The sequence below is a fragment of the Giraffa tippelskirchi genome, chromosome 7 (genome assembly GCF_054371585.1).
Source record: "Giraffa tippelskirchi isolate mGirTip1 chromosome 7, T2T-mGirTip1v1.2.pri, whole genome shotgun sequence".
Taxonomy (NCBI): Eukaryota; Metazoa; Chordata; class Mammalia; order Artiodactyla; family Giraffidae; genus Giraffa; species Giraffa tippelskirchi.
This window is the reverse complement of record NC_137281.1, coordinates 64,197,089-64,211,758: the sequence shown is the minus strand read 5'-3', so window position 1 is coordinate 64,211,758 and position 14,670 is coordinate 64,197,089.

Sequence of the window (14,670 nt, the reverse complement as noted above, 5' to 3'; positions counted from 1 at the left end):
AGGAACAGGGAATTGGAAACTGCAGGGCATGACATGAATGGAGATGGAGACTTGACACCTTACACCGAGTTCACTTCCAGTTATCCCTAGACAAAGTTTCCATGAAAACTTGTCACAAATCTAGAAGAACAATGAGCAGAAACCGGACACGTGCTTTGAGTCTTCACACACAAAACTAAAAGGCAGTCCACAAAACAACCCAGAGAATACAGTGGACTTTGCAAAATCAAAGATATCTACCGTGGGAAAGACCTCATTACAAAAGCAAAAGACAGGTCATACATCGCGAGACGAATGAGTGGAAACACAAAGCTTCTCAAGGACGTGTCTCCAAACAGACAAAGAACACCAACACAACAAGCCTGTGAAAACTAGGGAAAGGTCTGAAGGGACGCCAGACTGAGGAAGACACACACAGAGTATCCCGGATGATGTCCAGCACTGAGGGCCTGAAGAAACAACAGTCTAGTTGCACTCCCTCAGGCCTGTGTGACCCTGGATGAGGCCTCTGTTTCCCGGTGGCTCTGAGAGATGGACAGGGAGGAAGGGGAAGAGAAATCACTTGCACTTCTAATACTCACCGCAAAGTCTTCCAATGAGAAGGGAATTATCACCCCCACTGACAATGCCATTCACTGAAGTGATACCCACGAGTCCATCTAACCCAGAAGGGAAGGAAGGACCTGTTCTCACAAAACGGCGAGAGATGGAAGAAAGAAGATCAAGCCCACACCAATCACTGGAAAGAGAAGCTGTGCTCAGGGCTTGAAAGAATTCCTATTGGGAAAATGATGTCACAGCCCCACAAGGCAATCCACAGCTTCGATGCTATTCCTCCCAAAATGCCAATGCATGTTCGCACCGAACAAAGAATTGCAAAAGGGGTTACGGAAACAGAAAAGAGCCTAAATTGTCAATACAATCCGACGAAAAAGCCCCGATACGGACGTCCAAGGTTGTGTGAAAGGAAATTAGACGACCAAACTAGGATCCTCAGGAGAGTATCGGAGAAGGCGATGGCGACCCACTCCAGTACTCTTGCCTGGAAAATGCCCTGGACGGAGGAGCCTGGTAGGCTGCAGGCCATGGGGTCGCGCAGAGTCAGACACGACTGAAGTGACTTAGCCGCAGCGGCAGCAGCAGGACAGTATGCTATTGGGAATACAACAACACACACAGATCCAGATCGATGGAATAAAGTTGAGGGTCCAGAAACAAACCCCGGCATCCAAGGTCAACTCATCTCTGACACAGAAGGGGAGAATATCCAAATGGGAACAAGAAAGCCTCTTCAATCAATGTCCATGGGAAAACCAGACAGCTACATCTGAAGAACGCTATTGGTTTTGATCTCACACCACCTCAATATCGGGGAAAAACCTCACCCTAAAGACTGATGTCATGAGATAGCTAGAAAGAAGCGTAGGTCAAAGGCTCCTTAACATCAGAGTCTCCTTGCCATTTGCTGGGCAGAGGTAGAAATGGGTCTCTTCAAGTAAGGGAAAGAGGGAAACCAAGTACACCAATGGGTTTCCATCCAATGGAACCTCTTCACAACAGAGAAGCTAAGCATTCACAAATGCAAAAGATAGGAAACGGAACATGAGAGACTCCTTGCAAGTGGTGTATCTGAGAAGGGGTTCATATGGAAAGAGACGAAGAATGCACAGCACTCAGATTCCAAGAAACACCACCACCACCCTTGACCCTTCCCCCATGACCAACTCCGACCTAAAGCCTTTCTCTCCCTCTAACCTATCCCTAAAACATAACCCTCATCTAATCATATACATGTGCATTCCTAGCATCCATCCATCCACACACGAGAGAGAAAGAGGAAGACACAGACTGAATCGAGAAAGGAAAAGAGAGGGACACAGCCAGAGAGAGACACGGAACCAAAGAGAGGAAAGGAGTCGATGGTCCAGACTTTTCATCAATCTGTCTCGAAGGTAGAAGCAATGACAGCGCCCATCCACCCCAGAAGGGGGAAACGGACGGAAGGTTTGGAGAGGAAAAGACAAGAACGCAGGGAGCCATTAGAAGCTCAGCCACCCACAGAAGCCGAGCTGGGACACTTGAACAGAATCTCAATGGAAACAGAGGACCAGAAAGTTGGCTACTCTTTTCTATCAGAGAGGGAGACCTTCGAGTCTTCCTTTCGGTCCTCCAACTTGCATGCGGGGTCTCAAAACAGTCAGGAGGGGGAGTGCCTTTTCCTGGGTACCACGGCGCATCCAGGCCTCGTTCTGCCCCATTCTGTGCTGTGTCAGCCCTGGATGGAGTCTTTCTTTCTGAAGTCTCAGCGCACAAGCTCCACGTGATATCAGCCCCAGGTGGAAAGGCATGGAGCTGCTCGTAGGCCGACAGACCTAGGAAACAGATGGGAGAATGACCCCCACTCTGCAGATGGAGAGACCGGGGAAACCCTGAGGGGCATATGCTTGTCCAGGGCCACACCACTTATGAGAAGAAGGAGCCTGGTCTGAGAGCAGCGGGGTCCTCGGAGCTCAGGCCCTGGCTGCACCCAGGCCTCCCCAGGGCTGTGGGCTGGGCTGTGTGGCTGTCACTGTGCCTGCACATGGCCTAAGGGGGGTGGTCGAGCAGTCAGAAACCCAGAGATTCCCTTGCGAAGTTTTGGGGAAGGGACCTCAGCACGAACCCCAGGAAATGATGTCACCTGCCGGCAACAGAACCCAACAGAACCCGCAACCCGGGTATCCAGGCCTCCAGAGCGGAGAGGAGCCCCCAGCCAGATCACTTGCTGCCAGGATGTTCTGCTGTTTGCCCCTGCCCAGAGGCCGGGGCCTCAGGAGAGCTCACAGGCAGTGTGCGTGGGCACCCTGTCGACGTTGGCTCAGGGCACCCCCGAGAGGCCTCTGGCCCTTTGCCCGGAGAAACAGAACGGTAACACGGGGAGCCCCAGGCGGGGCCAGGCCACCTCTCCCATGCCACCCGGAAACACCGGGTCCTTTGCCTGTGTGTGTGGATGCGGGTTTCTCGGGGTGTGTCTCCCTCAAGGAAGCCCAGGCGGATGTGGGGTCAGAAGCCTGCGGACAAGTTGTGTCCACACCCCAGGGGAGAGCAGGCTGGGTGGGATGGGGAGAGTGCGGGCAGCGCCGGCCGCCCAGGCTGACCTCACACCCTCAGGTGGGTCTCTTTCCTCCCGGGTGGGGATCTGAGCAGACACGCGTCTCTGACCCTTCTGGGAAGAGAAGTTCGAGCAGGCAGAAGCAGCGGCTCCACTGGCCAGGCCCAGCTCGGAAAACTCCCAGCACGGCTGGCTGACGGTCACTGTCGTTGCAGAGCTTCCCACGTGATGAGGCCGAGGACGGGGACACCCCGTCCACCTCCCGGAGGGAGGGGTCGGAGCACCACCCCCCCGCCCGTGAGGCCCAGTGCAGGCTCCAGGTGAGCGTGCCCAGGGAGGCATCAGCCCCACCGGGGGCGAAGCAGAGGCGGGGAAGGCCTGCTGCCGAGACACCGCCCAGGATACACCCGGCGGCCCAGTCTGAGGCTGCCACGGAGCTCAGCACACCCGGCTCCGACCCAGAGTCCCGAGAACCCCGGCCTCTGAGGCAGCAGGAGGACCTGGAGCCCAGCACGCCAGAGCACAGAGGTGAGGACGCTGGGGCTGGTGCACGGGAGTGTGTGGGGAGGGGGTGCTGAGCTACACACGGACGAGTCCCCGAAAGATGCTGCTGGGCCTGCAGCAAGCGCTGGCCTCACACCCCCACCCCCATCTTGCACACTTCAGTCCCAAAAGACATCCGACCCTGGGTATTCTTTGGGAATCTCTTGGAAGCTTTCTGTCCCGGGATACGCACATGCCAAGGCTGGCCTGTGGGCAAACTTTGCTTCTCCCCCAGCTCTAGCACTGGCCTCCAACTGGAACCAGGCTCTACTTCCCAGACCTGTCCCTACAGAGGTGGTGGCTCCAGGTGCAGGACCCAGGGATCCACCGAGGCCAGATGGAGAACCGAGACTTGCCCTCGCAGAGACACCAGGCCAGCTGGGTACTGGCCAGCACACCGGGCAGATCGGATCTCCGTGCCTGCAGGGCCCCCAGCCCCAGGCACTGATGTCCCACCCCCTCAGCCAGAACCTCCACCTCCACGTGCACCTGTACCTGCTCGGGCTTTGGCAGGAGAACCCGAGGCAGAGGAGGAGTCACCGCCTCGGCAGGGAGAGCCTGCCCTGGCTCCCGCGCAACACCCAGACGCCGACGATGACTCACTCGCCCCTGCAGGAAGAACGAGCCCCCGCTCTGGGCAGAGACCCAGAGCCCTTGCCGGAAACACCACGTCCAGGGGAGCGGTCGGCTCTGCAGCCTCCATCCCTGTCTGCTCACCGTGGACGCCGGCAACTCGGTCTGCCCCCAGGGGACATGGAGTTCCTTTCCCCTGAACTGCTTTGCATTTGGTTTGTTTCCACCTTTCTGGTGATGTTTTATTTTGCGTATGGTTTCCTGTATTTCTCTTGGTTAAGTTGGGATTAGTAAACTTTTTCATCATTGTTGCAATTTGGGAACACTGTTGTGTAACTCTGGTGATACTGTGTTACCATCCCACTTTGTAGTTTCAGACCCGTTCGATCTTTATGCCCCACCCCCCAACAAAGCCTGGATTCAAGGCAAGCACGCCCTGTTCATCCCTCCCCCCGATCCTGAACACAATTTCATCTTTTCTTTCTGCATTCCTTCCTATATTCTTGGTGTCCCCAATCAATGACTCTCAGTGAAATGACTGAAGGAGTTTTTTTCGGACTCTCCACCTACTGTAAGACTCCATTGGAGAGTTCTCATTTGTATGTCATTTGAACTAGCCTTTGATAGCTGAAAGGACGGTGTACGTCCTTTCAAGATATCATGTGCCAAACGAAGCCCTTTTGGCAAATGCCATCATTATCTCCAGGCAGGCATTGCTGTTTGAAGGGTGACATCTCAGCCAGAAGGCAGAGGCTGAGCTCCTCTTGTTGCACCAGCTCCCAAAAGAAGCCAAGAAAGGGAGCTGGAACAACAAACCACCCCAATGCCCAGGAAAGCGTTCTTCACGACAGAAGGCTAGAAAATGACCCAACAACCTTGTGGCCCAGAACCCCTCTAAAAAATCACTGTTCCATAAAAAAGAGAAACACATGGGAAGTTCCAAGGAGAGGCAATGCCCATGGCCAGTGTACTTTAGAGACGGCCTGACCGCTCCGGGGAAGACACGCACCGACGGAACCCCTTGGGAAACAGCAGTGATAGTCCTCACCGTCGTAAGGGTTTCCTCTGGGGACAACCTGCCCTGGGCACCACATGAGGGAGCAGACCGGCTTCTCTTCCTCTGCCCCCACACCATTCACTCATGAAGGCAGCTCAGGTGTTCTCATGCCCTGCCTGCCTGCCTGCCTGCCTGGCTCATCCGTGAGCTGTGCCCACCTCCAGGGCAGGACTCCACCTTCTCCTCTCTGTGTACCGTGAATCTGCACACAGTGGGCTTTCAGAACCTTAGGAGACTTGAGCCATTCCCACTGGAGCCAGAACCCTCCCCAGGAAGGAAAACAGCTGTGGAGTCATTTTGGCCCCAGCACTGGTTCCCAAACCCTGGCGGCTCCTACAGCCTCTACGGTGTGAAGAGGGAGGTCCCTTTTGACAGAGCTTTCCGGCTGTCAGATCTAAGCTGTTGTTTCTGGGGGTTCTGTCTGGGTGCACACCTCCTTGCTGTGGCCAAGTTCCCCCCTTCTCTGAGCACCAGCTTCATCCTCTCGAAGGAGGACATCGATTGCTACCTTGGCACGTTACTCTCTTCATCCTGTGAAGACTCATTAGGCTTATCCTACAATTACTAGCTGGCCCGAAGAGATATCTCCTGAATCCAGATTAAGCTGGAGTCTCCCAGGCTCATCTGGCATGTCTTCCCTGAAGTCTGCCAAAACCCACACCCTTGCATTTCCAGGGACTCCCCTTAGCCAGCTGGGCAGAAAACCCAGCATGCTTCAAACAAGCTGACAGACAAGCGGGAGAGGACTCACGGGCAGACGGCCTCCCTCAGGTCTCGGGTGGAGCTCTGGGACCACAGCAGCAACGGGCCATCCCAGCCCCTGGGCTCAGCAGCGCCCTCATTCTCAGGCCGGCGGCTCTGCCCTGAGGGGAGCAGGAAGGTCACCAACTGCCGCAGGCGGACCTCAAGCCCCTCCCACTGCTGGAGCCTGACCTCCCCCGGCCCCACCCCTTCCCCTACCCCAGCAGGACGAGAGCTCGTCTTCCCCTGGCTTCCAACGTGAGGCCCGGCCCTGGGCCCCGATTGGGCACTGCCCCAGTCCGGAGCCAATCACAGTGGCCAGGGAGGTGGAACGCACCGATTGGCCAGGGCCAGGTCATGTGACCATGCTCCCCAGGAAACTCAGATATTACCAAGATTCCCTAACAAACCAATGAACAAAATTATCCAGTAAACGCAAACCGTACTTTTTAATGAGGCCAATGTCACAGAAAAAAAAAAAAAAAAGCTTCACAATGAACTGCTCAAGGAAGCTACTAAATAAACTTTCAGAAAAGTTAAGTCGTTTTTTTTTTTTTTTTTTTTAATAGGGTGACGGAGAGCTATACCTTTCCCATCTATGTGAATTTAGGTTTAAACTAGATTTCCCTTGGCTATTATATAAGACAAAAAACCCCACATCACCCCCTTTCACTCCCCCCACCCCCAAAAAGTGTTTTAGTCTATTGAGTTTTTGTGTCCTCAGTTGTGTCTGATTCACGGCAACTCACGAACTCTACACAGCCAGGCTCTTCCGTCCATGGAATTCAGGGCAATTTTTTTCTGTCACAATAAATGCCCACCCTGGGTGATCCAAAGGCAAGGGCTCAGAGGCTCCTGAGAGAATAACTCCTTTCAGCTGAGCACAGAGCTGGCTCCTCACTGGGATGCCTGTGGCCTGGGGCTCCCAGAGGGAACAGCAGCACTCGCCCCACCGTGTGGTCACTGCTGCAAGTGCAGGCTGCTCCTCACTCCCCCTTGACAGTGTCCCTGAGGGCAGAACAGTGTGAATCTACTCAAGGTGGAAATGCAAACTCCGATGCAACCAAACTTCCCACAAGGTCTCCAAAACCACTCAGGAACAGGGAATTGGAAACTGCAGGGCATGACATGAATGGAGATGGAGACTTGACACCTTACACCGAGTTCACTTCCAGTTATCCCTAGACAAAGTTTCCATGAAAACTTGTCACAAATCTAGAAGAACAATGAGCAGAAACCGGACACGTGCTTTGAGTCTTCACACACAAAACTAAAAGGCAGTCCACAAAACAACCCAGAGAATACAGTGGACTTTGCAAAATCAAAGATATCTACCGTGGGAAAGACCTCATTACAAAAGCAAAAGACAGGTCATACATCGCGAGACGAATGAGTGGAAACACAAAGCTTCTCAAGGACGTGTCTCCAAACAGACAAAGAACACCAACACAACAAGCCTGTGAAAACTAGGGAAAGGTCTGAAGGGACGCCAGACTGAGGAAGACACACACAGAGTATCCCGGATGATGTCCAGCACTGAGGGCCTGAAGAAACAACAGTCTAGTTGCACTCCCTCAGGCCTGTGTGACCCTGGATGAGGCCTCTGTTTCCCGGTGGCTCTGAGAGATGGACAGGGAGGAAGGGGAAGAGAAATCACTTGCACTTCTAATACTCACCGCAAAGTCTTCCAATGAGAAGGGAATTATCACCCCCACTGACAATGCCATTCACTGAAGTGATACCCACGAGTCCATCTAACCCAGAAGGGAAGGAAGGACCTGTTCTCACAAAACGGCGAGAGATGGAAGAAAGAAGATCAAGCCCACACCAATCACTGGAAAGAGAAGCTGTGCTCAGGGCTTGAAAGAATTCCTATTGGGAAAATGATGTCACAGCCCCACAAGGCAATCCACAGCTTCGATGCTATTCCTCCCAAAATGCCAATGCATGTTCGCACCGAACAAAGAATTGCAAAAGGGGTTACGGAAACAGAAAAGAGCCTAAATTGTCAATACAATCCGACGAAAAAGCCCCGATACGGACGTCCAAGGTTGTGTGAAAGGAAATTAGACGACCAAACTAGGATCCTCAGGAGAGTATCGGAGAAGGCGATGGCGACCCACTCCAGTACTCTTGCCTGGAAAATGCCCTGGACGGAGGAGCCTGGTAGGCTGCAGGCCATGGGGTCGCGCAGAGTCAGACACGACTGAAGTGACTTAGCCGCAGCGGCAGCAGCAGGACAGTATGCTATTGGGAATACAACAACACACACAGATCCAGATCGATGGAATAAAGTTGAGGGTCCAGAAACAAACCCCGGCATCCAAGGTCAACTCATCTCTGACACAGAAGGGGAGAATATCCAAATGGGAACAAGAAAGCCTCTTCAATCAATGTCCATGGGAAAACCAGACAGCTACATCTGAAGAACGCTATTGGTTTTGATCTCACACCACCTCAATATCGGGGAAAAACCTCACCCTAAAGACTGATGTCATGAGATAGCTAGAAAGAAGCGTAGGTCAAAGGCTCCTTAACATCAGAGTCTCCTTGCCATTTGCTGGGCGGAGGTAGAAATGGGTCTCTTCAAGTAAGGGAAAGAGGGAAACCAAGTACACCAATGGGTTTCCATCCAATGGAACCTCTTCACAACAGAGAAGCTAAGCATTCACAAATGCAAAAGATAGGAAACGGAACATGAGAGACTCCTTGCAAGTGGTGTATCTGAGAAGGGGTTCATATGGAAAGAGACGAAGAATGCACAGCACTCAGATTCCAAGAAACACCACCACCACCCTTGACCCTTCCCCCATGACCAACTCCGACCTAAAGCCTTTCTCTCCCTCTAACCTATCCCTAAAACATAACCCTCATCTAATCATATACATGTGCATTCCTAGCATCCATCCATCCACACACGAGAGAGAAAGAGGAAGACACAGACTGAATCGAGAAAGGAAAAGAGAGGGACACAGCCAGAGAGAGACACGGAACCAAAGAGAGGAAAGGAGTCGATGGTCCAGACTTTTCATCAATCTGTCTCGAAGGTAGAAGCAATGACAGCGCCCATCCACCCCAGAAGGGGGAAACGGACGGAAGGTTTGGAGAGGAAAAGACAAGAACGCAGGGAGCCATTAGAAGCTCAGCCACCCGCAGAAGCCGAGCTGGGACACTTGAACAGAATCTCAATGGAAACAGAGGACCAGAAAGTTGGCTACTCTTTTCTATCAGAGAGGGAGACCTTCGAGTCTTCCTTTCGGTCCTCCAACTTGCATGCGGGGTCTCAAAACAGTCAGGAGGGGGAGTGCCTTTTCCTGGGTACCACGGCGCATCCAGGCCTCGTTCTGCCCCATTCTGTGCTGTGTCAGCCCTGGATGGAGTCTTTCTTTCTGAAGTCTCAGCGCACAAGCTCCACGTGATATCAGCCCCAGGTGGAAAGGCATGGAGCTGCTCGTAGGCCGACAGACCTAGGAAACAGATGGGAGAATGACCCCCACTCTGCAGATGGAGAGACCGGGGAAACCCTGAGGGGCATATGCTTGTCCAGGGCCACACCACTTATGAGAAGAAGGAGCCTGGTCTGAGAGCAGCGGGGTCCTCGGAGCTCAGGCCCTGGCTGCACCCAGGCCTCCCCAGGGCTGTGGGCTGGGCTGTGTGGCTGTCACTGTGCCTGCACATGGCCTAAGGGGGGTGGTCGAGCAGTCAGAAACCCAGAGATTCCCTTGCGAAGTTTTGGGGAAGGGACCTCAGCACGAACCCCAGGAAATGATGTCACCTGCCGGCAACAGAACCCAACAGAACCCGCAACCCGGGTATCCAGGCCTCCAGAGCGGAGAGGAGCCCCCAGCCAGATCACTTGCTGCCAGGATGTTCTGCTGTTTGCCCCTGCCCAGAGGCCGGGGCCTCAGGAGAGCTCACAGGCAGTGTGCGTGGGCACCCTGTCGACGTTGGCTCAGGGCACCCCCGAGAGGCCTCTGGCCCTTTGCCCGGAGAAACAGAAAGGTAACACGGGGAGCCCCAGGCGGGGCCAGGCCACCTCTCCCATGCCACCCGGAAACACCGGGTCCTTTGCCTGTGTGTGTGGATGCGGGTTTCTCGGGGTGTGTCTCCCTCAAGGAAGCCCAGGCGGATGTGGGGTCAGAAGCCTGCGGACAAGTTGTGTCCACACCCCAGGGGAGAGCAGGCTGGGTGGGATGGGGAGAGTGCGGGCAGCGCCGGCCGCCCAGGCTGACCTCACACCCTCAGGTGGGTCTCTTTCCTCCCGGGTGGGGATCTGAGCAGACACACGTCTCTGACCCTTCTGGGAAGAGAAGTTCGAGCAGGCAGAAGCAGCGGCTCCACTGGCCAGGCCCAGCTCGGAAAACTCCCAGCACGGCTGGCTGACGGTCACTGTCGTTGCAGAGCTTCCCACGTGATGAGGCCGAGGACGGGGACACCCCGTCCACCTCCCGGAGGGAGGGGTCGGAGCACCACCCCCCCGCCCGTGAGGCCCAGTGCAGGCTCCAGGTGAGCGTGCCCAGGGAGGCATCAGCCCCACCGGGGGCGAAGCAGAGGCGGGGAAGGCCTGCTGCCGAGACACCGCCCAGGATACACCCGGCGGCCCAGTCTGAGGCTGCCACGGAGCTCAGCACACCCGGCTCTGACCCAGAGTCCCGAGAACCCCGGCCTCTGAGGCAGCAGGAGGACCTGGAGCCCAGCACGCCAGAGCACAGAGGTGAGGACGCTGGGGCTGGTGCACGGGAGTGTGTGGGGAGGGGGTGCTGAGCTACACACGGACGAGTCCCCGAAAGATGCTGCTGGGCCTGCAGCAAGCGCTGGCCTCACACCCCCACCCCCATCTTGCACACTTCAGTCCCAAAAGACATCCGACCCTGGGTATTCTTTGGGAATCTCTTGGAAGCTTTCTGTCCCGGGATACGCACATGCCAAGGCTGGCCTGTGGGCAAACTTTGCTTCTCCCCCAGCTCTAGCACTGGCCTCCAACTGGAACCAGGCTCTACTTCCCAGACCTGTCCCTACAGAGGTGGTGGCTCCAGGTGCAGGACCCAGGGATCCACCGAGGCCAGATGGAGAACCGAGACTTGCCCTCGCAGAGACACCAGGCCAGCTGGGTACTGGCCAGCACACCGGGCAGATCGGATCTCCGTGCCTGCAGGGCCCCCAGCCCCAGGCACTGATGTCCCACCCCCTCAGCCAGAACCTCCACCTCCACGTGCACCTGTACCTGCTCGGGCTTTGGCAGGAGAACCCGAGGCAGAGGAGGAGTCACCGCCTCGGCAGGGAGAGCCTGCCCTGGCTCCCGCGCAACACCCAGACGCCGACGATGACTCACTCGCCCCTGCAGGAAGAACGAGCCCCCGCTCTGGGCAGAGACCCAGAGCCCTTGCCGGAAACACCACGTCCAGGGGAGCGGTCGGCTCTGCAGCCTCCATCCCTGTCTGCTCACCGTGGACGCCGGCAACTCGGTCTGCCCCCAGGGGACATGGAGTTCCTTTCCCCTGAACTGCTTTGCATTTGGTTTGTTTCCACCTTTCTGGTGATGTTTTATTTTGCGTATGGTTTCCTGTATTTCTCTTGGTTAAGTTGGGATTAGTAAACTTTTTCATCATTGTTGCAATTTGGGAACACTGTTGTGTAACTCTGGTGATACTGTGTTACCATCCCACTTTGTAGTTTCAGACCCGTTCGATCTTTATGCCCCACCCCCCAACAAAGCCTGGATTCAAGGCAAGCACGCCCTGTTCATCCCTCCCCCCGATCCTGAACACAATTTCATCTTTTCTTTCTGCATTCCTTCCTATATTCTTGGTGTCCCCAATCAATGACTCTCAGTGAAATGACTGAAGGAGTTTTTTTCGGACTCTCCACCTACTGTAAGACTCCATTGGAGAGTTCTCATTTGTATGTCATTTGAACTAGCCTTTGATAGCTGAAAGGACGGTGTACGTCCTTTCAAGATATCATGTGCCAAACGAAGCCCTTTTGGCAAATGCCATCATTATCTCCAGGCAGGCATTGCTGTTTGAAGGGTGACATCTCAGCCAGAAGGCAGAGGCTGAGCTCCTCTTGTTGCACCAGCTCCCAAAAGAAGCCAAGAAAGGGAGCTGGAACAACAAACCACCCCAACGCCCAGGAAAGCGTTCTTCACGACAGAAGGCTAGAAAATGACCCAACAACCTTGTGGCCCAGAACCCCTCTAAAAAATCACTGTTCCATAAAAAAGAGAAACACATGGGAAGTTCCAAGGAGAGGCAATGCCCATGGCCAGTGTACTTTAGAGACGGCCTGACCGCTCCGGGGAAGACACGCACCGACGGAACCCCTTGGGAAACAGCAGTGATAGTCCTCACCGTCGTAAGGGTTTCCTCTGGGGACAACCTGCCCTGGGCACCACATGAGGGAGCAGACCGGCTTCTCTTCCTCTGCCCCCACACCATTCACTCATGAAGGCAGCTCAGGTGTTCTCATGCCCTGCCTGCCTGCCTGCCTGCCTGGCTCATCCGTGAGCTGTGCCCACCTCCAGGGCAGGACTCCACCTTCTCCTCTCTGTGTACCGTGAATCTGCACACAGTGGGCTTTCAGAACCTTAGGAGACTTGAGCCATTCCCACTGGAGCCAGAACCCTCCCCAGGAAGGAAAACAGCTGTGGAGTCATTTTGGCCCCAGCACTGGTTCCCAAACCCTGGCGGCTCCTACAGCCTCTACGGTGTGAAGAGGGAGGTCCCTTTTGACAGAGCTTTCCGGCTGTCAGATCTAAGCTGTTGTTTCCCTGTCAGCTGTGTCTCTTCCGTTGCAGCCAGGTGGGCCACGCTGCTCCAAAGGAGCTCACAAGCTGAGTTGCAAGGGAGGTATTGAGAGGACAGGGATGGCTACAACGTGCTGCAAACTGAGTGAGGGTCCCCACAATCCTCAGCAAAGGTCTGTGGTGTGCAAGTGGGGAGTAGAGGGCCCCCAAGTTCCAAAGGAAGGGAGGTACTCGGGAGCTAAAGCCCTTGGCTGCTGTGGTAGCAGCTGCAGATGGCAGCTCGTCCACAGTGCACTTCGAATGAGGTCATATGAGCGGGACTCTGGAAATGGCTCCGAAATCCAGAGAAAGGGGTCAGGGTATGTGGGAATCCGGCGGGGGTGGGGGGTGGATGAAGGAAGGTGTCCTTCCTCTCTCCAGTGCAATTTGGTTTGGTGAGTCTCAAAGCTACCAGATGGCACTTCCCAAGTCAGGCCCCCGCAGGAATCAGGGTGGGCTGCGTGCCTCGGCCCCTGCCACAGGGACAAGCCACACCAGTGGCCTCCCTGAGCTCAAATGGCCGGATCTGGGGGTTCTGTCTGGGTGCACACCTCCTTGCTGTGGCCAAGTTCCCCCCTTCTCTGAGCACCAGCTTCATCCTCTCGAAGGAGGACATCGATTGCTACCTTGGCACGTTACTCTCTTCATCCTGTGAAGACTCATTAGGCTTATCCTACAATTACTAGCTGGCCCGAAGAGATATCTCCTGAATCCAGATTAAGCTGGAGTCTCCCAGGCTCATCTGGCATGTCTTCCCTGAAGTCTGCCAAAACCCACACCCTTGCATTTCCAGGGACTCCCCTTAGCCAGCTGGGCAGAAAACCCAGCATGCTTCAAACAAGCTGACAGACAAGCGGGAGAGGACTCACGGGCAGACGGCCTCCCTCAGGTCTCGGGTGGAGCTCTGGGACCACAGCAGCAACGGGCCATCCCAGCCCCTGGGCTCAGCAGCGCCCTCATTCTCAGGCCGGCGGCTCTGCCCTGAGGGGAGCAGGAAGGTCACCAACTGCCGCAGGCGGACCTCAAGCCCCTCCCACTGCTGGAGCCTGACCTCCCCCGGCCCCACCCCTTCCCCTACCCCAGCAGGACGAGAGCTCGTCTTCCCCTGGCTTCCAACGTGAGGCCCGGCCCTGGGCCCCGATTGGGCACTGCCCCAGTCCGGAGCCAATCACAGTGGCCAGGGAGGTGGAACGCACCGATTGGCCAGGGCCAGGTCATGTGACCATGCTCCCCAGGAAACTCAGATATTACCAAGATTCCCTAACAAAACAATGAACAAAATTATCCAGTAAACGCAAACCGTACTTTTTAATGAGGCCAATGTCACAGAAAAAAAAAAAAAAAGCTTCACAATGAACTGCTCAAGGAAGCTACTAAATAAACTTTCAGAAAAGTTAAGTCGTTTTTTTTTTTTTTTTTTTTAATAGGGTGACGGAGAGCTATACCTTTCCCATCTATGTGAATTTAGGTTTAAACTAGATTTCCCTTGGCTATTATATAAGACAAAAAACCCCACATCACCCCCTTTCACTCCCCCCACCCCCAAAAAGTGTTTTAGTCTATTGAGTTTTTGTGTCCTCAGTTGTGTCTGATTCACGGCAACTCACGAACTCTACACAGCCAGGCTCTTCCGTCCATGGAATTCAGGGCAATTTTTTTCTGTCACAATAAATGCCCACCCTGGGTGATCCAAAGGCAAGGGCTCAGAGGCTCCTGAGAGAATAACTCCTTTCAGCTGAGCACAGAGCTGGCTCCTCACTGGGATGCCTGTGGCCTGGGGCTCCCAGAGGGAACAGCAGCACTCGCCCCACCGTGTGGTCACTGCTGCAAGTGCAGGCTGCTCCTCACTCCCCCTTGACAGTGTCCCTGAGGGCAGAACAG